Source organism: Delphinapterus leucas, chromosome 6 (assembly GCF_059928025.1).
Source record: "Delphinapterus leucas isolate spDelLeu-1000000601 "Yukka" chromosome 6, BTC_Dleu_Yukka2, whole genome shotgun sequence".
Classification (NCBI taxonomy): domain Eukaryota; kingdom Metazoa; phylum Chordata; class Mammalia; order Artiodactyla; family Monodontidae; genus Delphinapterus; species Delphinapterus leucas.
In genome coordinates this window covers 47,995,447-48,012,273 of record NC_143134.1, presented here as the reverse complement: position 1 = coordinate 48,012,273, position 16,827 = coordinate 47,995,447, and the positions used below count along the sequence as shown (strand labels likewise).

Sequence of the window (16,827 nt, the reverse complement as noted above, 5' to 3'; positions counted from 1 at the left end):
TGTTGTTCCACATGTAGATGTATTTCTGATGTACTTGTGGGAGGAAGGTGATCTCCATGTCTTACTCCTCCACCACCTTGAAGGTCTCCCCCTTTCAATAATTATTGCATGCTTTCTAGGTGTTTGGCACTGTTGCTCATTGGATATAATTAATTATGAGATACATGCATAGATACTCTGGGAACATAGAGAAAGTGTACCAAAACACCCTCAAAGGCTAGATAGTTAATTTTGAACACCAATCTGCTTAGAGTTGACATAGTGTTTTGAAAACTCAGTGATTGTCTTTATTATAGACGTGATGTAAATATTAACAATAAATCTAATAATTCTTATTTTTGGTAGGTATAGTCCATAATAAAATAGCTTCTTATATTCAGATCAAAAGAGTAATATGTTGGGGCAACATAGTGTGGCCCATTAAGATGTCTAAAAACCAGCTTTAATGAATCATTAAAGATTATTTATAATTAGCATATGAAATATATACAATTATTTGCTCTAAGGTATTCATGGGCTTCAAATAATTTGTTCTTTAATGGAGTAAAATGTTCCCCTTCTGATTAAAAATACTCTGTTAAGTTGATAATCCATTTTTATAGCTGGATAGCCTTAACTTGGTCATAAATACAGAATTAGTAGAATTAAAATTAAAGTGGAAGTAAAATTAATGATATTGAATATAATTTGAACTTGTCAAAATATGACCTTTTTCATAACAGTGAATTTATTCTATTCAAATCCTATAGTCTGAGAGAATGAATAATATTGTACAACTATTGAAAACTGTCAGGATAGCTAATAACTTAGTAGCTATACTTAATAGCACCGACTAGAAAGATGACTAAAAATATGGTTTAAACGTGACAGATCTGTTTTGTGTTTTGCTAAATTGATAAAAACATACAGTGTTTTTCCCTTGGGAGAATTTTTACTCATTTGAAATGAGGTTTTTAAAAAATGCTAATACAGGGCTTTTCATTTTGAGAGGAAATGCACTGAGTGCTTTCTATAAAGATGCTATGTGGATATTTCAGCTGTATTTAAAAAACAGTAAACACCAAAGTAGGACTCCCACCTATGCAGAGTGAATAGGTTGCTGATCCTGTGCACACACACAGAACACTACACAGAATTACTCCCCAAAAAGCCTGGAAACTGGGAAAATGATCAAAGGCAGAAGAGAAACTGAGAATCATTTGTTCTTGAAAAATTGCTACAGTTTCAGGTAAGAAAAATGGGAGTCTTTAGCCTTTTAACCTGTTGCTCTATTCCTTACCTACTCCCACTCTTAGTTGGTGAGAAATGTTAATGTATCAGCTTGGGGCTGTCTGCATAAACTTGTGGCTGTGCTGACAGAGGATGTGGACTTAGTTTTGTGCAGAATGTGAAAACACAAGATTTTTAGATGAAAATGGCGAATGCAGCAGGAAACAAATGAAGGAGAAGAACATCTTTGATAGCCTGAGACTGCAGTCCTGTTTGGGGTGAATGGTGGACCAGCTAGAATTTATTGGGAGACATAGATTAGTTAGATAAGCTCTCCATGCATAACTGACTGTCTAGGAAACAAGGCACGTGAGGCAGCCCAGTAGGAATTCAGTATAAAAAAGATTTGGGAATTGGCTGATCTTTGAATGCCCTCACCAGTCCACACACAGATTGATCATCAGAGAGAGGAAGTTCAAGAGTTTTGAGCACAACATCTGCCAAATACATTGGCTGACCATTAAGCTATGGAGACACAGGGATGACCCTCCTCAGAAACAAAGCTTAAAGTTAAAAATAGAAACCCTGTAGAATCCTAGAGAAAAGAAGAAATAGGAGATACTGCCATCCTAACTCTACAGATTTATTATCTATGTGATTTGTGCTTGGTAAGAGGCAGATAATCATGACAACTACCTCCAAGGACTCAAAGAAATCATAGAATACAGTTAAAGTAATTAGAACAATGTCTGACACATAGTAATTTTTCTATTTTTTTCCTTTTCATTTTTTATTGAAGTATAGTTGACATACAATATTATATATATATTATATTAGTTTCAATATTATATATATAATATATATATTATATATATATTATATTATATACAACACAGTGATTTGACATTTATATACATTATGAATTGATTACCACACTAAGCATAGTAACCATCTGTCACCATAAAAGGATTTATAATATTATTGACTATCTTCCCTATGCTGTACATTACATCCCCATGACATTTATTTTGTGTTTGTACCTCTTAATCCCCTTCCCTTATTTCATTAATTCCCCACCCTCTCTCCCCTCTGGCAACCACCAGTTTGTTCTCTGTCTCTATGAGTCTGTTTCTGTTTTGTTTTTTCATTTGTTTTGTTTTTTAGATTCCACATATAAGTGAAATCACATGGTATTTGTCTTTCTCTGTCTAGCATATTTCACTTAGCATATATACAGAACACCATCACAAAACAGCAAAATACACATTCTTTTCAAGTTCACATAGAACATTCTCCAGGATAAATTATATGGTAGGCCACAAAACAAGTCTCAAAAATTTAACATTGAAATCATTATCAAGCATTTTTTCCAGCCACAACAGTATGAAGCTAGAACTCAATTACAAGAAAACTGGAAAAAAGCACAAACACCTGGAGGCTACTTTTTCTATTATTCCTACAGAAAGCAGTAAGTGTGCTTTTGCAGAAACAAAAGCAAAACTAGGAGAGTAGTTTTCATGCAGCTCAAGAGAGAACAAAAAGGAAAAAAAAGAAAAGAAAAAACAGGAGAAGCAAATGTAGAGCAATACAAAGTTCCTAGTTAATTTGCTAATTTTAGATCTCCTAAATTTTACTATTCATGAATTTAGGGCACCTTTATGTATTCATTCAACAGTGATGTTCTACTATGTGTCAGACATTGTATAGGGTTCTGGAAGCAGAATGATGACTGATGTAAGAATTATCAAAACAGTGATACTACTGACTCAGATGTTTCAAACATAATGGTTTCATGTAACATGATCTCACTGTTAGTCATGTGGCAAGACAGGTTAACGGTAAGGGATGTCCTTCCTGTAAATATATGATATCACTCTGGTAGCTGGTGACTAAATCCAGTAGTCAAATATTGACCTAAGAATTAGGCTTATATTAAATTTAGCATTGCATGTGCCTTTATATTACTCTAAAGTCAATGTAGCTGATAAATATAGATGTCTACCAGAATTGTTGTACCTTCTTTGAATTTTCTATTATTTATTTCATTCTATGAATACAACTGTTAGTTTAGAAAGCATTAAGATATTAGGAGCAGACTTCTACTTTGAGAACTTATTGAGAACATAATGCCAGAAGGAAATCCATTGTGATTATCTTGAGGAGTGGTACTCATAATTCCTTCTGACTTTTCCTCATCAACACATGAAAAATTCATACATTTCAGATTTGATTTTTGAATGCTTATCTACAAGGAGTGGGCAGAACAGAGGTTGCAGTTTGTGTTTATGTTAATAAGTCATAATATCTTTGTTGCTGTACAGTTCTCCCCTGACCTTTAGACTCATATAGTTACTGGACTGCTTGACATTTTCAAATGGATGCTTCATAGATATATCAAATAATATTTTCCAAAAGGAACTCTTGATTTCATTCAAGAAAGCTGATCCTCTTCTGAGATTTCCTTGCTTCAGTAATTGTTAAAACCACCCACCAAGATGCTAACACTGGCAACTTTAGTGTCTTCGTCAGTCTCCCAAGTCAATCAATCTGCCACTCCTATTCTAAATATATCTTGTGCTTATTCATTTTTCTCTGTCTACACTATGACTATTTTTTTAATTTAATTTTTATTTTATATTGGAATATAGTTGATCTACACTGTTGTGTTAGTTTCTGGTGTACAGCTAAGTGATTCACTTTTACATATACATATATTCATTCTTTTTCAGATTTCTTTCCCATATAGGTTATTATAGAATAGTGAGTAGAGTTCCCTGTGCTATACAGTAGGTCCTTGTTGATTATTTTATATACAGTAGTGTGTATATGTTAATCCCAAACTCCTAATTTATCCCTCCCATTTGGTAACCATATGTTTGTTTTGAAGTCTGTGAGTCTGGTTCTGTTTTGTAAATAAGTTCATTTGTATCATTTTTTTAAGATTCCACTTATAAGTGATTCATATGATACTTGTCTTTCTCTCTCTGACTTACTTCACTTAGTATGATAATCTCTAGGTCTCTCCATGTTGCTGCATACATTATGACTATTTGAATCCAAACTACTTAAAGTATATCTTTCCTGCTAACCAGTCTCATCTTTAAATCTTGCCCTCATTTAAATCCTTTTTTAAACATAGCATCAGAGTAATCTTTTTAGGTTATGAATTAGACAATATTATTCTCCTTAAAAAATTTTTCAATACATTCCACTTGTATGATGTCACCCAATTACAAATACAAATTCCTTACTGTGGCCTATCAGACTGTACATAATCAGGCCCCTTCATGCCTTTCAAATTTGTTTCTTTCTACTCTCTCTTCCATGTATGTTCTGGCCACTGTGGCCTTCTTTCAGTTTCTCATCTTTGTCCGTTCCTTTCTCACCAAGCTTGCCTTCACTGCTAGCTTTCTGTCTGAAAAAGTCTTTATGCTATGGATCTCAGGTTAAACTTTACAAAGACTTTTCCCAAACTATGGTAAATTGTGTAACCACTGTTTATTATTTTATATTATTCTACCCTCAGTTATCATTTAAGTACCTTGTTTTTTAAATTTATTTTTTATTGAGGTCACATTGGTTTGTAACATTATATAAGTTTCAGGTGCACCCATGTTTCTACTTCTGTATACAGTACAAGGAGCACAAGTTTCAAAATGCATTTTATATATTCATCTATATCAACATACCTTTAAGTTGCCACATAATTGCACTTAACTGTTAGGAAAGCATATTTAGCACCTATTTCTGCATAACTTTTAGAGACTATACCCCTCACACAAACAAAGCTAACCCACAAAACAAAAAATGTACGTTACTAAGCAGTATGTGTTCATAATGCATAAATGAACACAAATAATTTGATAAACAATGCTGAAGTCATGCCCTATAGGTACTAGTGGCAGGTGTAGGCACTCAGCAAGGTGGCAAAGCACCCTCCTAACCCTGTCTGTGATGTCCCCTGAAATCCAGTGCCCACACTGACCAACACAGCACATTTCTGAGGAGTCTCTGCAAGCACAAGGCTCACTTCAGAGTTTAACCACCAGCACAGGTGGAAATTCTGAATTTTTGGAGAAATTACATTTTTAAAGAACTGGGTTGAAATAGGAAAAAAGTAATATATCTTAATTTCCTTTGTAGATCTAGTCATTTTGTTAGATTTGAAGTATAAAAATTATATCTTATATACTTGATTTACTTATGAAATTAAAATGGTTGGCATATTAAATTTAAAAGGATAGTTTGTGTAGACTCTAATTTCAAATTTACTATTGGGATTTAGGTATATTTAGTTGTTACAAATGGCACTGCAAGCTGCTGTGCTTAAAAAGTTAAACACCTTTTATTTTTTTCCTTATTTATCTGAAGTAGTAAATGACAGAGCAAATAAGAAACCAATATTATAATTAACCAAACCAAGTCATCATGTTTTGTGGCCATGTTATCCACCATGTTGTCAAATGGACGTAGAAATATACAATTTCAGAAAAAGAGCTACGTTAATATGTATGTAATATATATTATAAGTTAATATATATATTATCACACAAACAAAGCAAACCCACAAAATAAAAATGTACTTTACTAAGCAGTAAATATTCATAATGCAGAAATAAACACTAATAATTTGATTAAAGAATGTTTAAGTCATGTTCTGTAGATACTATCAATAGCTGCAAGCATAGGAAATCAGCAAATTGGCAAAGTACCCTCCTAGTCCTGTGGAAGACACTAAGGCTGAGAATTTAAATATCATGATGGTAAGCAGGGGAGTCGGGATTTGAGACTTTCCCTATAATTTCCCTAGAACAAGCACAAGTTCTTTCTGTTGCTGATGCTTGGCAGATCCCAGACTAAGTTCCTGGAGCAACCCCTGAAGGAATGCCTTTTTTCCTCCAGCACTTTAAAGTTTCTGACAACCAGGCTAACTGTGCTGCTTATTTTGTAATCCAGTCAAGTGCAGCAGCAGTTTTGTATTTCTGCCTTTGAATCTCAGATCCAAGAAACTGGCAGCAGCATGAATTCCTCATTGTAAAATAATTGTAATGATCTGACTTTGTTGATGGGTTGACACCAATTTCAAGTTTTAGTCACATAAGACTTTTTTTGGTTAGAAATAAAAATAGTTGCAGAGGAGTGAATTTGAGGAGTAATATAAGAATATTTTAACTGAAACTGGATTTTTTATTAAAGATTTATAAAATATGTTTAATTTTCCATTCCTAGAGACAGCCACCAAAAAATATACCTCCTTTGATTTTTATTCCCATCACTTCCCTCATTTCCCCTCAAGTCTGCTCTAAAATAATGTTCATAATCTGCTCCAGACTGTATTGTCCTGCATTTCCTCTTCTGAGAAAGGGACAGGGAAGAATCTCCTCACTTGGTGATAATTGGTTCATACTCAGGGATAAACTAATTAAGGGGAAATGGTTATATTAATAACACCTGTTTTTACCCCACATCTTAGTTTTTCTAATTTACATAAACTTATTTTATACAACTTAAAAAGAAATAATAGCAAATTTTATATAAGGTTTATAATCATTCAGTTTAGTTCAATAGTGGGGACTTAGTATGGGCTATGGCTAGAGAAACTACTTTTGAAGAATATATAGTCTATGGAAGAACCAACATACGAAGAGAAAAAAATTACATCATAAGGTACAAATGCCATGAGACTCTCAAGACAGTAATTTTCTCAACTTGAAAATTCAAAGAAGACTTATTGGTGGGTATAAGTAAAGCAGTCCAGGTGAATATAAGGGAGAGAGATTTCTGACAGAGGAAACTGCTTGAAATAAGGCAATTTAAGGTGTCAGGTATTGCTAGTTAGTATTCTGCTTCCCACTGTTTCTTTGAATCCCCAACACATGAGTGGGGCCTGGTGAAGAGCTGAGTCTCAATCTTTTTGCCATCGATAAGGTGAAACATTGTGGTGGAAAGTGGGGGTAGTTTGCATTCTGCCTTCCTCTCTTAACTGTGATGTAGGTCTATGGGGGTGGGGGTTTCCAACGAGGGGCTGAGTTTCCACTCCCCCACTACATGCAGGAACTGGTACTTAAGTTGATGCCCCTAACCACTATGAAATCTAAGTCAGTCTCCTTTTCCTGCTACTTCAAGTGATATCTGGATTTGCTTGGGAACTTGTACGCTCTTTCTGGAAAATGTCATTATGAGAGGAATAAACCTTTTCTTACCTCCTTGGTGCATGTTTGGCACCATCAGTCTCCAAATCTAAATTTTGGATGGGTTTTTCATCTCATCTCTTGGATGCCTAAATAGATGTATAGAGTGACAACAACTCAAATTGATTGAATCAGATTTCTCATCTGAAACTATGAAGGCCAATTTTTATGTACTGAAAAAAAAGGAATGTCAACCATAAATTCTACATATGGTGAACTTAGATGTAAACATCCTCAACAAAATATTAGCAAATCTAATCTAGAAATGAATAAAAATAATTACTGAGTCTGATCAACTGGAATTTATTCCAGGTACATAAGTCTGGTTCAGCGTTCAAATGTCAATTAATGCAATGCACTATACCAGCAGGCTAAAGAAGAAAAATCACACGATCTTATCAACTAATTATGAAATAACATTTGACAACATGCAACGACTCTTCCAACTAGGAATGGGGTAGAGGAAGGGACTTCGTCTACTTGAAGAATATCTACCAAAAACTTACAACTAATAAAACCCTTAACTGTGAATGACCGAGTGTTTTTCACCTAAGATCAAGAGCAAGGCAAAAAAATCCAGTATCACTACCTTTATCTGACAATTACTGGAAGTTATTGTCAGTACAATGAGGCAAGGAAAGGAAATAACAGGTATATTGATTAGAAATGAATAAATAAAGCTGACCTACTTGTAGATGAAATGAATGTCTACATAGAAAACTCCAAGGAAACCATAAAAATCTATAACTAATAAATCAGTTGAGTATGATTGTAATATAGAAGATCATCATGCAAAAATCAATATAGCAGTTCTTTATACTAACAATAAACATGTAGAAACAAAAACAATTTACAATTGCTCAAAATAAAATAAAGTACTTAGGTATAAATGGAAAAACACGTACAGAATCTGCATGCCTAAAATTACAAAATACTGATGAAAGGAGTTAAAGAAGATCTACATAAATGGAGAGTCATACTGTGCTCATGGATGGGAAAACTCAACATAATAAAGATGCTAATTCTCCCCAAATTTATATATAGGTCTAACAAAATCTCTACCAAAATCCCATCAAGATGCATTGTTAATATAAAAAAGGATTATTGCAGGGCTTCCCTGGTGGTGGTTGAGAGTCCGCCTGCCGATGCAGGGGACATGGGTTCGTGCCCCGGTCCGGGAAGATCCCACGTGCCGTGGAGCAGCTGGGCCCGTGAGCCATGGCCGCAGAGCCTGCGCATCCAGAGCCTGTGCTCCGCAAGGGGAGAGGCCACAACAGTGATAGGCCTGCGTACCGCAAAAAAAAAAAAAAAAAAAAAAAAAAGATTATTGCACAGATTTTATGGCAAACATAAAGGAACTATAGTAAACATATTAAAAAAATAAATCTGGAGGAATCACTATACTCAGTTTCAAAACTTCTTTTTTTTAAGACTATCACTGTATTTATTCTCATACAGACAATTTTTTTTTACAGCTTCCACATTTTCCTCTTAAAAATAGAAGAACAAAAGATTCCCAAAGCTTAGAACTGGATCACTTGGCCCTTTCTCTTCTTATCTCCTCCGAGTTCAAAATGTTGCCACTCTTAATGGCCAGCATCCTCTTGGATCTGCAGTTGGGCTCAACACATTCAAGCCTCAGCACGATCTTCTTTGTGCTTTTAGCCTTCTTCCAGAAAATTGGCTTTGTTTACCCACCATAGCCACTCTGCTTCTGATCATAGAGCCTTTTTCCCTGGGCATACAGGGGATTTTTTCCCTTCTTATACTGGATCACTTTGTGAGGCTGATGCTTTCCACATTTCTTACAGAAAGTCATTCGGGTTTTTGGTGCATTGACCATCTTTGCAGTAAAAGGTGTCTTCAAGATGAAAACCAGAAGCCCGACGTCCATGTTCCTGCCTCGTTCCACTTGCTCATCACAGGAAAGCTCAAGACATTTCCCATAGCTACTTTAACCAAGACTGTGTGGTATTAGTAGAGGGATTAGTACCTCAACGACACATAATAAAAACCCTGGAATACACTCACAATATAATTTTTTTAAAAGTTGCCAAAGCAATTCAATGGAGGAAGGATAGACTTTTCAGCAAGCTGTGCTGAAGCAAGTGGACATACATAACAAAATAATGAAACTTGCCCTATACCTTGTAAGAAAATTACTGCAATAGTTCATGAATTTAGGTGTAAAATGTGAAACTATAAAACTTTTAGTAAGAAAACAAAACAAAACAAAAAACATAGAGGAAGATCTTCAGGATCTAAGCAAAGAGGTCTTGGACTTGACACCAAAAGCTCAATCCAGAAGAAATAATCATTTTGACTTCATCAAAATTAACAACACTGGCTTTACAAAAAGTATTTGTTAAGAGGATGAAAAGATGATCTACAAACTAAGAGAAAAATATTTGCAAACTAGTTATCCAAGCAAAGAATTAGTATGTAGGAATATAAAGACATCTCAAAGCTCGAGTAAACAAAAAGCAATATAATTATAAATGAGCAAAAGGTATGAAGAGGTATATCACTAATAAGGAAATGCAGATCACAAACACATGAAAAGAAGTTCAACATCATTAGCAAATAGGGAAATGAAAATTAAACCATATTTAGATAACACTACACACCTATCATAATGGTTATAATAAAAACTAGTAAAAACACCAAATAGTGATGAGGCTGTGGAGAAACTAGATCATTTATACATTGCTGGTGGAAACGTAAAATCATAGAGCTGTTGTGAAAAGCAGTTTGATAGTTTCTCTTGATTTTTTATTTTTCTGTTTTTCAAAAATAGACTTTACTTCTAGGTCGCTTTAAGTTCACAGCAAATTTGGGGAGAAGGTAGAGAGATTTCCTGTATACCCTCTGCCTTGACATATGCAGAGGCTGTCCCATTATTAAACAAAACAGTGGTACATTTGTTACAATTGATAAACCTACATTGACACCTCATTATCACCCAGAATCTATAATTATACTAGGGTTCGCTCTTGGTGTTGTACATTGTATGGGTTTGGACAAATTTATAATGACATGTAGCTGCCATTATAATATAGTATAAAGTAGTTTCACTGGTCCTTAAAAGTCCTTGGTGCTATGCCTATTTATCCCTCTCTCCCCCAACCTCTGGCAACCACTGATCATTTTATCATCTCCATAATTTTTCTTTTCTAGAATATCATATAGTTGGAATCATACAGTATGTAGTCTTTTTAGATTGCCTTCTTTCACTTGGTTATATGCATTTAAGTTTCCTCCAATGCCTTTTTATAACTTGATAGCTCATTTTTTAAAAGTATTGAATAATAGTCCATTGTCTAGATATACCATAGTTTAATATCCATTCATCAGATGTTAAAGGACATCTTGGTCCCCCCAAGTTTTGATAATTATGAATAAAGCTGCTACAAACATCTTTATGCAGGTTTTGTGTGGCCATAAGTTCTAAACACTTCTGAGAAATACCAAAGAGTGTTGTTGCTGGAATTTATGGTAAGAGTATTTTTTATTTTGTAAGAAATTGCTGTACTGTCTTCCAAAATCACTGTACAATTTTGTATTTCTACCAACAATGTATGAGATTTATTGTTGCTTTACATTCTTGTCAGCGTTTAGTGTTGTCAGTATTCCAGATTTTGGCCATTCTAATAGGTGTATAGTAGTATCTCATTGTCGTTTTAATTTGCATTTCCCTCATGATGTATGATGTAGAGAATATATTTCTATGTTTATTTGCTATCTGTAAATCTTTGATGAGGTGTCTGTTAAGGTCTTTGGCCCATTTTTTATCCAATTGTTTCTTATTGTTGAGTTTTAAGTTTTTGTATACTTTGGATGAAAGTCCTTTATCAGATGTGTCTTTTGCAAATGTGTTCTCCCAGTCTGTGGCTTATCTTTTCATTCTCTTAACATTTTCTTCTGCAGAGCAGGAATTTTTAATTTTAATGAAGTCTAATGTAGCAATTCTTTTATTTATAGATCATGCCTTTCGTGTTTTATCTAAAAAGTCATTGCCAAACCCAAGGTCATTTAGATTTTGTCTTATGTTATCTCTAGAAGTATTATAGGTTTGTATTTTACATTTAGATCTGTGATCTATTTTCGAGTTATTTTTTGTGAAGAATGTAAGGTCTGAGTTAACATTCTTTTCTTTTTTTTTTTTCTTTTTTTGCCTGTGATGGCCAGTGTTTCAATGCCATTTGTTGAAAAGGCTATCTTTGCTCCATTGTATTGCCTTTATTTCTTTGTCAGAGATCAGTTGGCTATATTTATGTGGGTCTATTTATGGAATCTCTATTTTGTTTTATTTATCTGTTTGTCTATGCTTTTCCCAATATTACACTGTCTTAATTACTGTAGTTTTATTGTAAGTCTTGAAGTTGAGTAGTGTCAGTTCTCCAACTTTGTTCTTCTCCAGCAATATTGTGTTGGCTATCCTGGGTCTTTTACCACTGCATATAAGCTTCAGACTCAGTTCATCAATATCCACAAAATAACTAGCTAGGATTTTCATTGGGATTGCACTGAATTCATAGATCAAGTTGGGAAGAACTGAATACTTGACAGTGTTGAGTCTTCCTGTCCATAAACATGAAATGTTTCTCCATTTATTTAGTTCTTTGAGTTTTTAAACAGAGTTTTGTAGTTTTCCTCATAAAGATATTATACATATTTTGTTAGATTTATACCTCAGTATTCATTTTTGGGGTGTGGTATAAGTTGTATTATGTTTTTAATTTCAAATTTAACTTATTTTTTGCTGGTGTATAGGATAGCAGTTGACTTTTGCATGTTAACCTTGTATCCTACAAATTTGGTGTAATCAATTATTAGTTCCAGGTGGCTTTTTGTGATTCTTTCAGATATTCTACATAGAGCATCATGTCATCTGTGAACAAAGACAGTTTTATTTCTTCCTTCCTAATCTGTATATCTTTTATTTCCTTTCCTTGTTTTATTGCATTTGCTAAGACTTCCAATAGAATGTCAAAAAGTAGTGGTAGGAGAGGACATCCTTGTTTTGTCCCTGGTTTTAGTGGGAAATTTTTGAGTTTCTTATCATTATATATGATTTAAGATGTAATTTCTTTGCAGATCGTCTTTATCAAGTTGTGGAAGGTCTTTTATATTTCTAGTTTCCCAAGAGATTTTAATGATGAAAAATGTTGAATTTTGTCAAATGCTTTCTCTACATCTATTGATATGATCATATGTTTTTCTTTTTTAGTCTGCTGATGTGATAAATACATTAATTGATTTGTGAATTTTGAATCAACCCTTCATATCTGGGATAAGTCCCACTTGGTTTAGGTGTATAATTTTTTTTTCATATCAATACATGTCTGATTTATTTTGCTAATGTTTTGTTGAAGAAGTTTGCATTTATGTTCACAAAGGATATTGATATGCAGTTTCTTTCTTGTAATGTCATTGTCTGCTTTTGATATTAGAGTAATGCTGGCCTTTGAGAATGAGTTAGAAAGTATTCTCTCTACTTCAGTCTTCTGAAAGAGACTGTAGAGAATCCGTATAATATCTTCCATAAACATTTGTAAGAATTCACAAGTAAACCCACCTGGTTCTGGTGCTGTTTTGAAATGCTATTAATTATTGATTCAATATTTTAAGGGATATAAGTCTATTCAGGTTGGCTATTTTCCTTATGTGAAATTTGGCAGACGCGTCTTTCAAGGATTTAGTCAATTTCATCTAGGTTATCAGGTTTGTGGGCATAGAGTTTTTCATAGTATTTAGTTATTATCCTTTTGATATCCATGATATCTACAATGATGTACCTGTTTTCATTTCTTATATTAGTTAATGTGTCCTTTCTTTTTGTCTTAGTTCACCTGGATAGGTACTTATTGATTTTACTGATACTTTCAAATAATCAACTTTTGGTTTTGTTGAATTTCTCTATGGATTTCCTGTGTTCAGTTTCAGTTCTGATTCTTCTAATTTATTTTTGTCTGCTTACTTGAATTTAATTTGCTCTTCTTTTTCTAGTTTCCTTGGGTGGAAGTTGAGATGATTGGTTTTCAATCTTTCTTCCTTTCTAGAAATGTTTGCTTTCAATGCTATGCATTTTCCTCTAAGCTCTGCTTTCACTGTACTCCACTAATTTTGATAAGTTGTATTTTCATTTTAATTTAGTTCAAATATTTTTAATTTCTCTTGAGATTTCTTCTTTGACCCATGTGTTATTTACTATTATTATTTACAAGTGTTTTGAGATTTTCTAGCTATTATTGGTTTCTAGTATAATTCCATTGTGGTATAATAGTAGACATTATATAATTTCTATTTCTAAAAATGTGTTTAGGTGTGTTTCATGGCCCAGGATGTGGACCATCTTGGTGAATGTTCCATGTTATCTTGAGAAAAAAGTATGTTCTGCTGTTGTTGGATAAAGCAATGTTAGATGTCCATGATACCCAAGTGATTGATGATGTTATTGAGTTCAGTTATGTCCTTAATGATTTTCTGACTGCTGTACTATTTCTGATAAAGGAATGTTGAAGTCTCCGACTATAATAGTGTATTCATCTATTTTCCTTGTAGTTCTATCAGGTTTTCCCATATATAGTTTGATGGTCTATTGTTAGATCTTAAATATTTTTATGGCTTCTTGGAAAATTGCCCTTTTATCATTATGTAATGATTCTCTTTATTCCTGTTAACTTTCCTTGGTCTGAAGTCTGCTCTGTATGAAATTATATAGCTACTGCCACTTACTTTTGATTAGTGTTAGTAAGATATATCTTTCCCCAACCCTTTGATTTTAATCCATATGTGTCTTTATATTTAAGTGAATTTCTTATAGAAAATAGATAGTTGGCTTTTGTTTTTTGATCCATTCTGATAATCTCTTTTAATTGGTGGATTTAGACCATTGATGAACAAAATGATTATTGACGTAATTGGATTAATATCTACCATATTTGTTGCTATTTTCTATTTGTTGCCCTTGTTCTTTGTTCATGTTTTTGTCTCCTGAATGTGTTCCCCCCGCCTCTTTTTTTGTTTTGTCTTAAATGAGCATTTTATGTGATTCCATTTTCTCTCCTTTCTTTCTTAGTATATATCATGTATACTTTTTTAAAACTTTTTTTTAGTGGTTTCTCTAGAGTTTGCAATATATATTTACAGCTAATCTAATTCTACCTTCAAATAATACTATAATACCTCAGGGGTAGTGTGAGTACAGTACTTTATAATAATAAAATAACCCTAATTCCTTTTTCCTGTCCTTTGTATCATTGTTGTCATTCATTTCACTTATATATAAGCATATATCACCATTTATATGTATATCTTATATACATAAGTTGTATACATAAGTATGAATCATCAAATACATTTTTGCTATTATTATTTTGAACAAACTGTTATCTGTTAGATCAGTTAAGAATAAGAAAAATAAAAGTTTTATTTTACCTTCATTTAACCTTTTTGATGCTCTTCCTTTTTCATTTGAACTGGATTTCTGACCTATATCATTTTCCTTATCTCTGAAGAACTTCTTTTAATATTGCTTGCAAGGCAGGTCTACTGGCAAAAAATTCCTTCAATTTTTGTTTGTCTGAGAAAGTCTTCATTTCCCCTTCACTTTTGAAGGACAAGTTTTCAAGGTACAGTTCTTGGTGTTTTTTCTGTTTGTTTTGTTTTTAGTCTTTTTTTCCTGTCTGCTTCTCATTTATGGAGGTTTCTATTGAAATATTGTCAAACTCAGCAATTCTTTCATCAGCTGTGTCCTATATTATAAGCTCAAAGAAGGCATTCTTCATTTCCATAATAGTACTTCTGATCTCTAGCTTTTCTTTTTGGTTCTTTCTTAGAATTTCCACGTCTCTGCTTTACATTGCCCATCTGCTCTGGCATGCTGTCTACTTTATCCACTAGAGCCCTTAGCATATTATTCATGGTTGTTTTAAATCCTCAGTCAGATAATTTCAACATCCCTATCATACATATCTTAATTTTGTTCGGAGATTTGTTTTGTCTCTTCAAACTGTGTTTTTTGTCATTTAGTACTTCTTGATGCCTTGTAACTTTTTCTTGATATTTGAGCATGATATACTGAGTAAAAGAAACTGTCGTAAATAGGCCTGTAGTAATGTGGTGGTAAGATGTTGGGGAAGGTGAAGCATTCTATAGTCCTATGAATAGGTCCCAATCTTCCAGGAAGCCTGTGCCTGGACCATGAACTTCACCAGTGATTTTCATTTCCCTCACCAGAACCTTAGGTGGGACAGGATGGCCAGAGTGAACTGAAGTTGTGTATTTTCCTTCTCCCACGTGGAAGGCTAGGTGGGTCTGGAGTGGGGTATTTCCCTTTATCCCTGTGGAAGATTAGAGTCAGCTGAGGTTGGGTATTTCCCCTAGGTCAGTTAAGTTCTGATGAAACACCTGCAGTTTAGGCTCTGGTTAAATAGTTTCTCTTGAGGGCAGACCTTGTTAAGAAGAACAGAACGCTCTGGGGTATTTCAAAATGGTGGATCTTCCCTGCCTCTTACAGCAGCAGCAGGGGATTTTTCTCTGATACTCTTGTGAGAACCTGGTACAAGTCTAGAAGGTGGAACCCACAAAAGTTCCCCCCACCCCATGAATGAGTTCTTTGGAATTTTTTACTCTCAGGGTTGTCTACACTGAGCCTCCTGCAATGTATCAATTACAGTTCTGGTTTCCCTACCACGGCACTGATTGCTGCAGAGGTTTCAACTTGTGATTTCTGCTCTGGTAAGTTATGATTCTTTGTATTCACTTGTTGGTCGCTCCAATTTTGGTGACAGTGATTTACCTCGTGACCTCACATCTCTTAGTTAAGTTGCGACCACTGGCAAGCATTTCTCAACTGCACTTTTTTATAAAATGTCATTTTCGTATTACCTATCTGCACTAGAGAGATAGGTTAACACAGTGCTAAAACTTGAAGCAGTTAGGATGCTTTAGGTTGTAACTTTTTCTTGATATTTGAGCATGATATACTGAGTAAAAGAAACTGTCGTAAATAGGCCTGTAGTAATGTGGTGGTAAGATGTTGGGGAAGGTGAAGCATTCTATAGTCCTATGAGTAGGTCCCAATCTTCCAGGAAGCCTGTGCCTGGACCATGAACTTCACCAGTGATTTTCATTTCCCTCACCAGAACCTTAGGTGGGACAGGATGGCCAGAGTGAACTGAAGTTGTGTATTTTCCTTCTCCCACGTGGAAGGCTAGGTGGGTCTGGAGTGGGGTATTTCCCTTTATCCCTGTGGAAGATTAGAGTCAGCTGAGGTTGGGTATTTCCCCTAGGTCAGTTAAGTTCTGATGAAACACCTGCAGTTTAGGCTCTGGTTAAATAGTTTCTCTGGAGGGCAGACATTGTTAAGAAGAACAGAACGCTCTGGGGTATTTCAAAATGGTGGATCTTCCCTGCCTCTTAC

At 34.2% G+C, this 16,827-nt stretch overlaps 1 pseudogene; it reads right to left on the bottom strand.

Moving 5' to 3' along the window:
- Nucleotides 1-7,679: 7,679 nt before the first annotated feature.
- LOC149748934 (large ribosomal subunit protein eL42-like) lies at nt 7,680-9,665 on the bottom strand (annotated as a pseudogene).
- Between the last annotated feature and the right edge of the window lie 7,162 nt (nt 9,666-16,827).